The following is a 16,119-nucleotide window of genomic DNA, read 5'->3' on the forward strand; positions in this document are numbered from 1 at the left end:
ACTTCCTGGCTTGCAATGATTCCTGGGAGCTGAACGTCATCGCTCCCAGGAATCAACGCGCCTGCACTGGCCCTGACGTCAGTTCCGTTGCAGGCGCCGTCATACCTTGCAAAACAGCTTCTGGGCATGCCCAGAAGCTGTGCAGGGAAGACGCTGCGGCACCGGAAGTGGCGGCGGGGCCGGTGCAGTGCATCGTGGGACCGAAGAAGACGGAAGAGGACGCAGAAGAGGATCGCGCTGGCTTCAAGCTGCCCACACCTGAGATGGCAGCGCTGGACAATACTTTTTCAAGGTAAGTATTTCTTCTAAAAGGCAAGTGCAACCCGGGACAGATCAGAGGCTAGCCATTGTGGAATGTACTAGCCCTGACTGTCCCGGGGGTATTTTTATTAAAATAAGTATTCCCAGGGTGGAACTCCGCTTTAAGTAGTTGAAGAGCTATCTCAAATTCAACCAATAAAAGGCTTCAGGCTGCGGGTAGCCAATCAGAGACTCCGGCTGTGAACGAGGAGGCGGATCCCTCACTGGTCCATCATATCAGAATGGCCAGCTGGCAGCCTATAACTCTTACGTACAGTGGGGGACAATCCAGCAAAGAGACATTCCCATATAGCAAAGAGACAGCCCAATCCAGCAAAAAAACATCCCCATATAGAAAAGAGACAGCCCAACCCAGCAAAAAAACATCCCCATATAGAAAAGAGACAGCCCAATCCAGCAAATAAACATCCCCATATAGCAAAGAGACCGCCCAATCCGGCCCCATATATTCATCAAACATACATCACAATATATTCAGCAAGGAAACATCCCAAGCAAGCAAAGACATCCCCATATATTTAGCAAAGAGACATCCCAAAAACATTAGCTCACAGGTAAAGGAATTGTGCGGCAGCAATGTAGCACCTACACATTCAATGGGCAGGCCAGTTCATGAAAGCTCCCCCCTTCCTCCTTACCACCACTGACCAACTGAGCTCCGATCCTGGCTCAGTGATTCAAGCTGTAGCCCTTCCCTCAGTTTGAGTGAACCGCGCTCCACCACTGGTCAGGTGACCCCCCCCAACACCCCGCCCACCTGCTGCTGCCGCCAGGGAAACAAAAAAGATGTAGAAGAGTGGGCAGCTCAGGATGCCAGGGTGGGCCCCCCATGTACGTATTAGCTGTCCCTCCTGATGGTTGGCCCTGGTGGTCAGAGCACAGTCAGTGCTGGAGTGACAGGCAGATCCTCAAGAGTGAGCGCACAGCACACCCTGGAGTCGGGACGGTGGGTTAGGAACCATGGATTGGGCTGACAAAAGCCCAGGCGCCAGGATGCAATTTCTAGTCTATATCAAAATAGTGCAGCGCTAGGAACATTGAAATAAATCATACATAAAAAGGCTAAAAACTGTAGTATGGTTAATCACTCAACCAAACCCAAGTGTACATAGAAACATGAGTCCATTATATTAAAAAAGACAATCAACTTGCAAGGATGGTAGAGAGTCCAATGCAGAGTAGAAATCCCAAGGTGCGGAGAGCAGAGTTGGAAAGACACCCAAATGTGTAAATAAGGTGGCTGCTTACCGCAACTAGTGGGCCTCCAAATTAATGGATAAGCCACTTAGGCGTGAAGTGTTAGCCCTAATGGGATGGACTTTCTCCTCCACTTCAGTGGACCAGGATCAATTCCGTGTGTTCCTATACCCCGCTCAGTCACAAGGCAGATATGACTCCAATATGTATGGCAGTATGCAAGGAATGAAGGAAATCATAGCGTAATCCCGTAATACAATTAAATTGGTTTTATTAAAGTTCTACTTACATTATGGCAGACATGTATGTGCAGACAATATACAATAGCGGCGTCCCGCTAGGATAAAACACGAGCCGGCGTCTTGGGGGCGTGACAGGCGCGATGTCCGGAACCTCCCGACCGGTTTCGTCAGAGTGACGTCGTCAGGGGCGTGGTTACCGGACATCGCGGTCACGCCTGGTAAATACCCCATATGCTCATCACTTCCGGATAATCCTCCAATTAAAGAAGAAGAAGGGCGGAAGTGACGCATCCGCTGTTTGGCCGTTGAGGGCGGAAATGATTAATATGTGAAAACGATCTAGATGTTCACAAGGGACAGGGTTGGAACACTCTGTCCTCTTTCGTTCTAACATTAATATAATAGAATATTAAATGAGCCACTATGTTAATTATACAAACAGCGGCCCAAAAACAAAAACAAGCAGTATAGAAAAAACGGCAATATAGAGAGAATAGCCACCAATTGTGCATAGCGCCATCTTGTGGCCAAAAATTATATTGCGGCCAAAAAAAGATCCCTAATTGAGATAAAAAAGAGGAACGAAGGCCAAAAAGTGGATTGCAACACCTTTCCCTTTAACAGATGACCTCTTACTCATAGCCTTACATGTATCATAATACTCATAACAATAAAAAGTGAAAAAGGCCATTAATTAAAAATACATTTAGCAGATAGTGATATATGGCTAAAAATACATATAAAACCAGAAAATATCAAAATAAAGCTTGAAAAATAGTGCAATTCCTAGAACTGCAAAAATTAAGATAAATGGGACTTGATGACATATCTATCCATTTCCCGCATCAACCTCATTAGCTGTTATTGATGAAACAGTTAATGTCCCATTCGACGTTAAGGCCAAAGGGGACATAGGATTTTAAAATGTAAATCCATCGTGTTTCAGCACGGGATAATTCCCTTTTGGCATTAGCTCCTCGCCAATTTGGAGCAAATTGATCAAATGCCACAAACAGCGTGTTGCGGGGGTCTTTATGTCGACAGGAGTCGAAATGTTTCGACACACTGTGGCCAGGAAAACCTTTGCGGATATTGGCCACATGTTCTCCCATGCGTATTTGCATGGTCCGCAGAGTTCGTCCAATGTACTGCTTCCCACATTTACATTGGAGTAGATAAACTACATTTTGTGTTGAACAAGTGATGAAGGAATTAATCGGGTATTCTCTCCCAGTGACCTGAGACCTAATTTTCTCTATCCTCCTACCCTTGAACACATTTAGAGCACAGATATTGCATCTCTTGCAGGGATAGAACCCTTTAAGTTCTGGGAAAAACCTGGGTTTCTGTGGTTTCTCGATAACATTATGGGCCACCTGGTGTCTTAGCGATGGGGCACCTCTAAAAATAACATTAGGCCGGTCTGGGAGGACTGGACCCAGTACTCTGTCATTTTTAATGACGGACCAATGTTTTTGCATAATTTTTTTGACCTCATAATGTTGGGTACTGAACGAGGTGACAAAACAGTTTTTAAACGGTTGATTGTCATTGGTTCTTGTGCGAGGGGCTAATAGATTCGACCTATCCATATCAGCCACCTCCCTGATGGTCTTATCTAAGGAGTCGGCATGATATCCCCTATCCAAAAACTTGCTTTTGAGCTGTGAGGCTTGTGAAAGGAAGCTGTCAAGGTGGGTACAATTACGCCGTAGCCTCATAAATTGTCCTTTGGGGACGGCTTGTAACCACGATTTATGGTGACAGCTATCCACTGGGATAAAGCTGTTTCGGTCGGTCTGTTTAAAGAAGGTGGAAGTAACCAACCTGTCCTCTTCCACAGACAAACTCAAGTCCAAGAAACTGATATTGGTAGTGTTACTGGTACAATCCAGTTTTATACCTCTGTCGTTCTCATTTAGTGTAGACATGAATAGATCAAGGGAACACTGATCACCATCCCATAGGAGGAGGATGTCGTCTATGTACCTCCTCCACAGCACCAGCTGGGGTGGTCGGTCCTTATAGACGACATCCTCCTCCCACCTGGCCATAAATAAATTGGCCAGGCTGGGGGCAAATTTTGCCCCCATAGCCACACCGCGGCACTGTAAAAAATAGGTGTCATTAAACCAAAAAAAATTGTGTGTCATTGCAAAACTCAAAATCTCCAAGATGAACTCAATCTGCTCTTTATCTAACCCACTGAGGGTATTCAGATAATATTGTACCGCCTCATATCCCAATTGATGTGGGATGATCGTGTACAGGGACATGACGTCAGCCGTGGCCACGATCATACCTTCCTTCCATGTGACGTCCTTAATGATGTTGAGGACATGTGTCGTGTCCTTGAGATAGGAAGGCATTTGTGATACCAGTGGTTGGAGAAAGGCATCAACATACCTCCCAATGCGAGAGCATAAGGAGTCTATCCCACTAATGATGGGACGACCGGGGGGTTTAATGGGATTTTTGTGTACTTTAGGGAGAAAGTACATAACTGGCAAACGGGGAGCCAGAGGGACAAGAAACAATTTTTCCTTTTCTTTAAGAATGCCTTTATCAAAGGCTTGATTTACTAGAATCTGAAGCTCTTTTTTGTATTTTACTGTAGGATTCCTATTAAGAATCTGGTAAGTGTCCCTATCGCTCAAAATGTTGTTCATCTCAAGGACATAGTCATCCTTGTCCAGAACGACAATACCGCCGCCTTTGTCGGCCGGACGAATGACTATGTCCTTGTGTTCACACAGTGTCTGTAGCCCAATTTGTAGGGAATTGTTAGTCGGTGGCTTCCTTATCTTAATCTTTTCCAAGTCACCTAGTACCAGTTCTTTGAAGACCCGAACAGAAGAGGAGACTTTTCCAGATGGATTAAATAGAGAGGCGTTGGCGAGGGAAGTATATGTATACTTGTTGGTATTATTAGAAATGGTTCTACTGGGATTGGATAATATATATCTTTGTATATTCAACTTTCTAATATATTTTTGGACATCAATGAAGGTGTCAAACTTGTTGATTGTCTTTGGAGGTGCAAACTTCAATCCCCGGTTTAGCACGGATTGTTCCTCTTTAGTGAAAGAGGCTTTAGAAAGGTTGAATATACCCCCATCATTTATAGTCGCCTTCTTTTTTGCCCTCGCCTTCCGCCCCCCTCTGGTCCCTCTCTTTGTTCGATATCCCTTTGGATGTTTTGATAGTCTCTGGGAAAATCCCCTTGGTATTGGTTCATATTAGATGGTGGGGGTGGACGAAAATTACGTGGTGAATCGAATTGTTCGTATTCTGACCCAAAACGATCCCTGTTATCATTCCACCCTCTCGGTTCATTCCTAGGATGACGGGTGATGACCCTGTTATCATTAGGGGAATCCCATCCACCATTATCCAGAGGAGTGAACCTATTAAAGGTAGGTACACTACCTCCAGGTCTTGGTGTATAGGGGGCATCATAATAATCATATTGTGATGGCCCCCGTCTGTTATTAGGCAAAAGTTTTTGCTGATTGGCAAAATAAGGCCTATTATTATTCCTATTATTGTTGTTATAATTATTAGACCCTCTGTTGGATGGAACACCTGGGGGGAATTTTTTGATGTTATGTCCCTTCCCGCCATTAATGGGCTTATTATTGAACCCTCTAGAAGATCCAAAGGGATATCGAACAAAGAGAGGGACCAGAGGGGGGCGGAAGGCGAGGGCAAAAAAGAAGGCGACTATAAATGATGGGGGTATATTCAACCTTTCTAAAGCCTCTTTCACTAAAGAGGAACAATCCGTGCTAAACCGGGGATTGAAGTTTGCACCTCCAAAGACAATCAACAAGTTTGACACCTTCATTGATGTCCAAAAATATATTAGAAAGTTGAATATACAAAGATATATATTATCCAATCCCAGTAGAACCATTTCTAATAATACCAACAAGTATACATATACTTCCCTCGCCAACGCCTCTCTATTTAATCCATCTGGAAAAGTCTCCTCTTCTGTTCGGGTCTTCAAAGAACTGGTACTAGGTGACTTGGAAAAGATTAAGATAAGGAAGCCACCGACTAACAATTCCCTACAAATTGGGCTACAGACACTGTGTGAACACAAGGACATAGTCATTCGTCCGGCCGACAAAGGCGGCGGTATTGTCGTTCTGGACAAGGATGACTATGTCCTTGAGATGAACAACATTTTGAGCGATAGGGACACTTACCAGATTCTTAATAGGAATCCTACAGTAAAATACAAAAAAGAGCTTCAGATTCTAGTAAATCAAGCCTTTGATAAAGGCATTCTTAAAGAAAAGGAAAAATTGTTTCTTGTCCCTCTGGCTCCCCGTTTGCCAGTTATGTACTTTCTCCCTAAAGTACACAAAAATCCCATTAAACCCCCCGGTCGTCCCATCATTAGTGGGATAGACTCCTTATGCTCTCGCATTGGGAGGTATGTTGATGCCTTTCTCCAACCACTGGTATCACAAATGCCTTCCTATCTCAAGGACACGACACATGTCCTCAACATCATTAAGGACGTCACATGGAAGGAAGGTATGATCGTGGCCACGGCTGACGTCATGTCCCTGTACACGATCATCCCACATCAATTGGGATATGAGGCGGTACAATATTATCTGAATACCCTCAGTGGGTTAGATAAAGAGCAGATTGAGTTCATCTTGGAGATTTTGAGTTTTGCAATGACACACAATTTTTTTTGGTTTAATGACACCTATTTTTTACAGTGCCGCGGTGTGGCTATGGGGGCAAAATTTGCCCCCAGCCTGGCCAATTTATTTATGGCCAGGTGGGAGGAGGATGTCGTCTATAAGGACCGACCACCCCAGCTGGTGCTGTGGAGGAGGTACATAGACGACATCCTCCTCCTATGGGATGGTGATCAGTGTTCCCTTGATCTATTCATGTCTACACTAAATGAGAACGACAGAGGTATAAAACTGGATTGTACCAGTAACACTACCAATATCAGTTTCTTGGACTTGAGTTTGTCTGTGGAAGAGGACAGGTTGGTTACTTCCACCTTCTTTAAACAGACCGACCGAAACAGCTTTATCCCAGTGGATAGCTGTCACCATAAATCGTGGTTACAAGCCGTCCCCAAAGGACAATTTATGAGGCTACGGCGTAATTGTACCCACCTTGACAGCTTCCTTTCACAAGCCTCACAGCTCAAAAGCAAGTTTTTGGATAGGGGATATCATGCCGACTCCTTAGATAAGACCATCAGGGAGGTGGCTGATATGGATAGGTCGAATCTATTAGCCCCTCGCACAAGAACCAATGACAATCAACCGTTTAAAAACTGTTTTGTCACCTCGTTCAGTACCCAACATTATGAGGTCAAAAAAATTATGCAAAAACATTGGTCCGTCATTAAAAATGACAGAGTACTGGGTCCAGTCCTCCCAGACCGGCCTAATGTTATTTTTAGAGGTGCCCCATCGCTAAGACACCAGGTGGCCCATAATGTTATCGAGAAACCACAGAAACCCAGGTTTTTCCCAGAACTTAAAGGGTTCTATCCCTGCAAGAGATGCAATATCTGTGCTCTAAATGTGTTCAAGGGTAGGAGGATAGAGAAAATTAGGTCTCAGGTCACTGGGAGAGAATACCCGATTAATTCCTTCATCACTTGTTCAACACAAAATGTAGTTTATCTACTCCAATGTAAATGTGGGAAGCAGTACATTGGACGAACTCTGCGGACCATGCAAATACGCATGGGAGAACATGTGGCCAATATCCGCAAAGGTTTTCCTGGCCACAGTGTGTCGAAACATTTCGACTCCTGTCGACATAAAGACCCCCGCAACACGCTGTTTGTGGCATTTGATCAATTTGCTCCAAATTGGCGAGGAGCTAATGCCAAAAGGGAATTATCCCGTGCTGAAACACGATGGATTTACATTTTAAAATCCTATGTCCCCTTTGGCCTTAACGTCGAATGGGACATTAACTGTTTCATCAATAACAGCTAATGAGGTTGATGCGGGAAATGGATAGATATGTCATCAAGTCCCATTTATCTTAATTTTTGCAGTTCTAGGAATTGCACTATTTTTCAAGCTTTATTTTGATATTTTCTGGTTTTATATGTATTTTTAGCCATATATCACTATCTGTTAAATGTATTTTTAATTAATGGCCTTTTTCACTTTTTATTGTTATGAGTATTATGATACATGTAAGGCTATGAGTAAGAGGTCATCTGTTAAAGGGAAAGGTGTTGCAATCCACTTTTTGGCCTTCGTTCCTCTTTTTTATCTCAATTAGGGATTTTTTTTGGCCGCAATATAATTTTTGGCCACAAGATGGCGCTATGCACAATTGGTGGCTATTCTCTCTATATTGCCGTTTTTTCTATACTGCTTGTTTTTGTTTTTGGGCCGCTGTTTGTATAATTAACATAGTGGCTCATTTAATATTCTATTATATTAATGTTAGAACGAAAGAGGACAGAGTGTTCCAACCCTGTCCCTTGTGAACATCTAGATCGTTTTCACATATTAATCATTTCCGCCCTCAACGGCCAAACAGCGGATGCGTCACTTCCGCCCTTCTTCTTCTTTAATTGGAGGATTATCCGGAAGTGATGAGCATATGGGGTATTTACCAGGCGTGACCGCGATGTCCGGTAACCACGCCCCTGACGACGTCACTCTGACGAAACCGGTCGGGAGGTTCCGGACATCGCGCCTGTCACGCCCCCAAGACGCCGGCTCGTGTTTTATCCTAGCGGGACGCCGCTATTGTATATTGTCTGCACATACATGTCTGCCATAATGTAAGTAGAACTTTAATAAAACCAATTTAATTGTATTACGGGATTACGCTATGATTTCCTTCATTCCTTGCATACTGCCATACATATTGGAGTCATATCTGCCTTGTGACTGAGCGGGGTATAGGAACACACGGAATTGATCCTGGTCCACTGAAGTGGAGGAGAAAGTCCATCCCATTAGGGCTAACACTTCACGCCTAAGTGGCTTATCCATTAATTTGGAGGCCCACTAGTTGCGGTAAGCAGCCACCTTATTTACACATTTGGGTGTCTTTCCAACTCTGCTCTCCGCACCTTGGGATTTCTACTCTGCATTGGACTCTCTACCATCCTTGCAAGTTGATTGTCTTTTTTAATATAATGGACTCATGTTTCTATGTACACTTGGGTTTGGTTGAGTGATTAACCATACTACAGTTTTTAGCCTTTTTATGTATGATTTATTTCAATGTTCCTAGCGCTGCACTATTTTGATATATATTTGAGTGGGATTTCTATAAGTCCAGTGTTCTAGCTGCTAGCCTGTTCATGTCATTATATACGATCAGTTTGTCATCTCTATTTGTTATTTAGCGCAGGATTTCCCCCTTGATTTTATTTGCAATTTCTAGTCGCCATGGCGACCTTGCACCTGGGAATTCTCGAGCGCTGATCAAAAGCAATGTTATAGATAGAGCTTCTGGCGCTACAGGGCATCTTTGGAAATACCTCAGGCCCATAGAAGTCAGTGATAATGCATGTATGATGCATTGTTGCTTGTGTTTTCATATGTTTCCAGCCCCTAGTAACAAGCCTAAATATTTTTTATTAGAAAAAAAAAAAAAAAAAACATGACACATGAAAACACATCAAAAAAGGGTGTCAAAGCATGCACAAAATGAACATTGAACAGGTTAGAATGCATGCAAATGGAAATGCAAAGATGTGCGTTGACGCAGGCCTTTTGGTACACTACAGTTCCCAGCTGCACCAATGTATTGATTTCCACTGCTGGGATTGACAGTATGGGATAGTATGACGGTTCTTGTTCAGGCACTTCCTCTTATGGGGTGACAATGCTCTATTCTAGTCCTGTGTGGTCACTTTGTCACATGGGCTTCTGATTAACACGCTGTTTCAACACACATTCGGTAGACATGACCCACTAATGGTATCTGTATTTCAGGAAACCGTCCAGAGAAATGCCACGCAGGCCTTCTATGGAGGGGCATGCGTGTAGACAGAAAGCGGCAGCAAAGAAGCTGCAGGAAATCAGCAGCAATGAGTGGCAACCAAGAATGAAAAAAGGGAAAAATATTTTTTAATAAGAAAAAAAAAAAAAAACTACATAACATTTGTTTGTGATTGGATTCAATTAAAGAAGACCTGGGAGGGTAACCTAGGCACTGGCTGTTCCATCCCGGTTCACACTTCTGCAATGCGGGAACGCTGCGAATATGCAGCGTGTTTACGCATTGCATCCGCACCCCTGGAAGTTCACACTGCCATATGCGATACGCAGGGGGTGTCAATTAAAAGTTAACGACACCCCCAGTTCAGATCTCATATCGCAGTGCGATCTGCAAGTTCGCACAGAGTCGGATCGCACTAGTGTGAATCACCATGCGATCTGATTCTGCTGCGGAAAAAAAAAGGGTCCTGTGCGTGTTTAGTGCGATTGCGATGCAAATTCAGCCATACAAAATGAATGGCTGAAATTTGCACCGCACAGAGATCGCATGTAATTTAGGAGCAGTGCACTCCGAATTACATGCGATCTCTGTGATCGCACTAATGTGAACCGGCCCTCCATGTGCAAATCTCATTCTATGGGATGGCCAGTTAAAAGCTGGGAAGACTTGCAAAGGCAGTCTGTGTACAATCTGACCGCCCTCAGGGCAAGCTATAGGCAGATCGCATAATGATGGTCAATCATCAAGGAAAAGGCGAGGGCAGAGGTGGAGAGACAGGAGCAAGAGACCAGTGCTGCTCCCAGGATGACAACACTGATCAGATCTTCAGCCAACAGTGGCTGGGGGCCCCATAAACATCTGATTTTCAGCTAACCGTAGCTGGGGCCCTTCATAGACATCCGATTTTCAGCTAACTGTAGCTGGGGCCCTTCATAGACATCTGATTTTCAGCTAACCATAGCTGGGGCCCTTCATAGACATCTGATTTTCAGCTAACCATAGCTGGGGCCCTTCATAGACATCTGATTTTCAGCTAACCATAGCTGGGGCCCTTCATAGACATCTGATTTTCAGCTAACCATAGCTGGGGCCCTTCATAGACATCTGATTTTCAGCTAACCGTAGCTGGGGCCCTTCATAGACATCTGATTTTCAGCTAACCGTAGCTGGGGCCCTTCATAGACATCTGATTTTCAGCTAACTGTAGCTGGGGCCCTTCATAGACATCCGATTTTCAGCTAACTGTAGCTGGGGCCCTTCATAGACATCCGATTTTCAGCTAACTGTAGCTGGGGCCCTTCATAGACATCTGATTTTCAGCTAACCGGAGTTGGGGCCCTTCATAGACATCTGATTTTCAGCTAACCGTAGCTGGGGCCCTTTATAGACATCCGATTTTCAGCTAACCGTAGCTGGGGCCCTTCATAGACATCTGATTTTCAGCTAACCATAGCTGGGGGCCCCATAGACATCTGATTTTCAGCTAACCGTAGCTGGGGCCCCATAGACATCTGATTTTCAGCTAACCATAGCTGGGGGCCCCATAGACATCTGATTTTCAGCTAACAGTGGATGGGGCCCTTCATAGACATCTGATTTCCAGCTAACCATAGCTGGGGCCCTTCATAGACATCTGATTTTCAGCTAACCGTAGCTGGGGCCCTTCATAGACATCTGATTTTCAGCTAACCATAGCTGGGGCCCTTCATAGACATCTGATTTTCAGCTAACCATAGCTGGGGCCCTTCATAGACATCTGATTTTCAGCTAACCATAGCTGGGGCCCTTCATAGACATCTGATTTTCAGCTAACCGTAGCTGGGGGCCCCATAGACATCTGATTTCCAGCTAACCAGAGTTGGGGGCCCTTCATAGACATCCCATTTTCAGCTAACCGGAGTTGGGGCCCTTCATAGACATCTGATTTTCAGCTAACCATAGCTGGGGCCCTTCATAGACATCTGATTTTCAGCTAACCATAGCTGGGGCCCTTCATAGACATCTGATTTTCAGCTAACAGTAGATGGGGGGCCCCCAGACACATGATGATTGCCCAATTCATCCCCAAAAGGCCGGATCTGACAACTGACCCCCCTTTCCATAGCAGCCATATTCAGCCTGAGTTTCTGAACAGGACTCTGCCGCAGACTTCTTCCCAATCTTTATCTCCTGATTACTTTTCCCTGATTACCATTTTACCCCAGGATTCCATATATGAAAGCAACAAGATCTCTGAGACTCCGAGCTAAAACTTTTATTTTGTTTCCTCCCAATCTCAGTAGTCCTTCATACCCCGATGAGCAGAGGCCTGTATGACTGTATGTGAGGATTCAATCTTTAAATAAGGTGCCCAAAATAAAATAAAAAAATCATTACAATGAATTGGTAAAATGACTTTTCCAATGAATCCCATCAATAGGCTGCAATGTACAACTTTGAAAAGGAAGGTTGAATCAGTGCAGTATGGGGGAGGGTACACAACCTGCTGTAAGGACTACAAGTCCCAGCCAGCCCTGATGAGGAATGCTGGGAAGTCTCTATAGACAGTATACAGAGCATTGCTGGTGGTTTCATTTCCTAATCCCCCCACCCCCTCCTCTATACACACAATGGAGAGTGTGATCTCAATGTCCCATACACCATCACACGGCTCTCACCATGCCCAGGACTCCTCCACATCAGCGGCCTGTCCGGTACATTGTCTGCCCTCCCCGGTACACAGGATCGCGGCTGTAGATAGAAGTCTCCCCGTCCGGATCTCTATGATCACCCTGTACGAGCCGCTCTATGTGTGCTGTGCCAGGGCTCTGCTACAGGGAGGCGCGTCTCAGCCAATCACCGCCGGCCTCTCAGTGACGATCTGTTTTTGAGTCCCTCCCCTTGCAGGCAGAGTAGAGAGCAGAGCAGCATTCTCCTCTCCTGAGGGAGGAGGGGGTGTCAGACAAACACCTGGAGGGGGGGGAATTTCTCACCAATGGAAAATCTTTTTTTAACTTTAAATACTTACTTTATAACTATCGCTAGATTTGAATACATATAAAATAAATCGTATTTACATCATTTTGTAGATAAATAATGCTTCAGGCCAGTTCACACCACAGAAACGCAGCCCAGGGGTGTTCCAGATGCATTTCTGCATCCGCATTTTTGATGCGTTTTCGGTGTGTTTTTGATGCATTTTTGGTGCAGTCCAGTGCATATCGCCACCCCCCCCCCCCCCGCTTTTTTCTTAACCTTAAATAAGGACATGTGTGTTCCAGTACGTTCCGGTGCTCCAGTACAGTCCAGTGCAGAGAAAATGCAGCATGTTCTACTTTTCTTTCTGGAAGTGGTGTAATCTATGCCATTGGAAACCATATAACCTACAATCAGTGGTGTATTTAGGTTTTTGTACTGCCCTATACCTGACTAAACGTGTGCATCCCCTAATTTAAATTTGGCCCACCCCTTCCTGTAAAGGCCACACCCCTTCCTGTTTATGACCCACCCTGTCATCTGTAAACCACAGACCACAACCACAGCCTCATCAGTGCCCATCAGTGCAGCCTCATCAGTGCCCATCAGTGTGGCCTCATTTACTGCCCATCAGTGCAGCCTCATCAGTGCATCTTCATCAGTGCCCATCAGTGTGGCCTCATTTACTGCCCATCAGTGCAGCCTCATTTACTGCCCATCAGTGCAGCCTCATCAGTGCCCATCAGTGCGGCCTCATTTACTGCCCATCAGTGCAGCCTCATCAGTGCCCATCAGTGCGGCCTCATTTATTGCCCATCAGTGCAGCCTCATCAGTGCCCATCAGTGTGGCCTCATTTACTGCCCATCAGTGCAGCCTCATCAGTGCAGCATATCAGTGGCCACCAGTGCAGCCTATCAGTGTCCATTAGTGCAGCCTATTAGTAAATTACATCAGTGCTGCCTTATCAGTGCAGCCCCATCAGTGCATCTTATCAGTGCCCCCTCATAAGTGGCCATCAGTCCAGCCTCATCAGTGGCTATCAGTGCCCATTAGTACAGCCTTATGTCACTGGATTAGTAAGATTACTCCTTTCTTTTAAGATATTTGGACTTGTGTTTACTGCCACTTATTGTAATCAGAGGATTATTTCACTTATTTGTATAATGACTAGGAAGTATCAGTGGCAGCAAACACAAGTCCAAATATCTTATAAGATTGGAGTAATCCGACTAAGCCAGTGACATATTGCGATAGCACATATGGAAGTGAGCAGCTCCAAAATATTATTGCCATCATATACAATTAAAAGTCTTATATGTGTATGATGCAATTCAATATGTTTGATCAAGGAATAAGGATGTTTAAAGAGATGAAATTATATTATTGACATGATGCCTGCCAAACCTGGAGGCAGGGGAGGGTAGGCGGGGCATTAGGCTGCAGTGCCACAATTATTAGCATTGGCAGCCGTCGGGCCAGTTGTATTAAGTGTGGTCTGCGGCATGTGATCTGTCCGAATGTCCTGATCGGCCGGCATTATCATATCGGCAGGTAGCAATGTGACCGCTTTATGGGGGTGCCAGACTAATTTGCCTCCTGGACACTGCCCTCTGGCCCAATTCGCCCCATAAGATTGGCACTACACTAAAAGTGTGGCGCAACCCGGCGTGGGGCCCTTCTCATGCAGGAGCCAGGAGGAGGCTGTTTTTTTTTTTCATGCGGGCTGCAGCTTTTTTGCTGCCCCCATGCAAAGTGCCACCCTAGGCCTGGGCCTTGTTGGCCTAGGCCAAGATACAGCACTGCCCACAAGTGCTTTTTTCTGCTACTATTCTATTATACTGGCTTTTGACATTTATAAATGCAACAATTTAGAATTTGGATGAAAGGTTTAGCACGGGGAGACATTTTTTAAAAGATAAAAAGTGCATTTTACAGTATATACAACTATTTAGATCTGACCAAAATGTGGGACAAATGAGGAGAAAAGAGGGACAGAGGGATTTTGTTCCAAATCAGGACAGTCCCTCAAAATCAGGGACAGTTGGGAGCTATAGAAATGTAGTTCCAAAACATCTGGGGTGCCAAGGTTTGCCATCACTGGTATAGACACACAATGTAGCAACTCTCACTATTTTTTTATAGGATGACTTTCTGTTCTGGAGCTGCCTGAGTGACAGCTGTGTCACCCATATCAGGACACCCACACCGCAGCATTTTGGTCATGATTAGCTGACCTTTTTATATATACTATATCGGCCCTCATATTTTCCACTCGCCTGCTCGAATGTTACGAGTGGAAAATGATTGAGGGAGAGTGTGGGGCTGCCTCGAGAGCCGTTCTCCCAGCGATTACCCAGGGAAAGAGAGAGGAGAGGAAGAGAGTGCCGGCCGGATCATCACAGAGTGGGGATCGCCCCGCTGTAACAGCTTTCATTTGAATTGCCGGGTGCTTGCCATCACACACACAGCATTGCCTCCTGGCCCGGCTCCTTTGATAGAACACCGGTCCAATGCTGGGGCGTGTGACATCTATCATAAGAGCCGATGAAAGCTGTTCCAGGGGGGTGATCCCCGCTCTGTGATTATCCGGCCGGCTTTTTTCTTCCTCTCCTCTCTCTTCCCCTGCTGTGGTCAGGCTGCATTGACAGGCACAGGTGAGGCTGCATTGACGGACACAGGTGAGGTTGCATTGATGGGCACAGGTGAGGAGTCATTGAGAGGCGCATGTTAGGCTGCATAAATGGGCACATGTGAGGCTGCATTGATGGGCACAGGTGAGGCGGCATTGATGGGCACTGATCAGTCTGCATTGATGGGCACAGGTGAGGTTGCATTGATGGACACTGGTGAGGCTGCATTCATGGGCACTGGAGAGGGGGCATTGATGGAAAACAGGTGAGGCTGCATTGATGGAAAACAGGTGAGGCTGCATTGATGGACACAGGTGAGGCTCCATTGATGGGCACAAATTAGGCTGAATTGATGGGCACTGATCAGGCTGCATTGATGGGCACAGGGGAGGTTGCATTGATGGACACTGGGGAGGCTGCTTACTGATTACAGTTGAGGCTGCATTAATGGGCATAGGTGAGGCTGCATTGATGGGCACAGGTGAGACTGCATTAATGGGCACAGATGAGGCTGCATTGATGGGCACTGATCGGGCTGCATTGATGAGCACAGGTAAGGTTGCATTGATGGGCACAGGTGAGGTTGCATTGATGAGCACTGGTGAGGCTGCATTGAAGGGCACTGGTGAGGCTGCATTGATGGGCACTAGTAAGGCTGCAATCATGGGCATTGAGCAGGCTGCACTGGTAAGGATGCACTGATGGGCACTGGTGAGGTTTTACTGATGGGCACTGATGAGGTGGAATTGAGGAGCTTCACTGATGATGCTGTACTAATGGGTACTGATAGGCTGCATTG

The 16,119-nt window shown here is 45.5% G+C and overlaps 1 protein-coding gene across 1 annotated transcript in view; it reads right to left on the reverse strand.

Moving 5' to 3' along the window:
- Positions 1–12,524, reverse strand: part of ATP10D (ATPase phospholipid transporting 10D (putative)) — a gene marked incomplete at its 3' end in the record, with an annotated part of 176,005 nt that extends 163,481 nt beyond the window's left edge. The window contains exon 1 of the mRNA XM_082252624.1: positions 12,392–12,524. The remainder of the gene's footprint in view (positions 1–12,391) is intronic.
- Between the last annotated feature and the right edge of the window lie 3,595 nt (positions 12,525–16,119).

The sequence above is a fragment of the Pelophylax lessonae genome (assembly GCF_965119305.1).
Source record: "Pelophylax lessonae genome assembly, chromosome: 1".
Classification (NCBI taxonomy): Eukaryota; Metazoa; Chordata; class Amphibia; order Anura; family Ranidae; genus Pelophylax; species Pelophylax lessonae.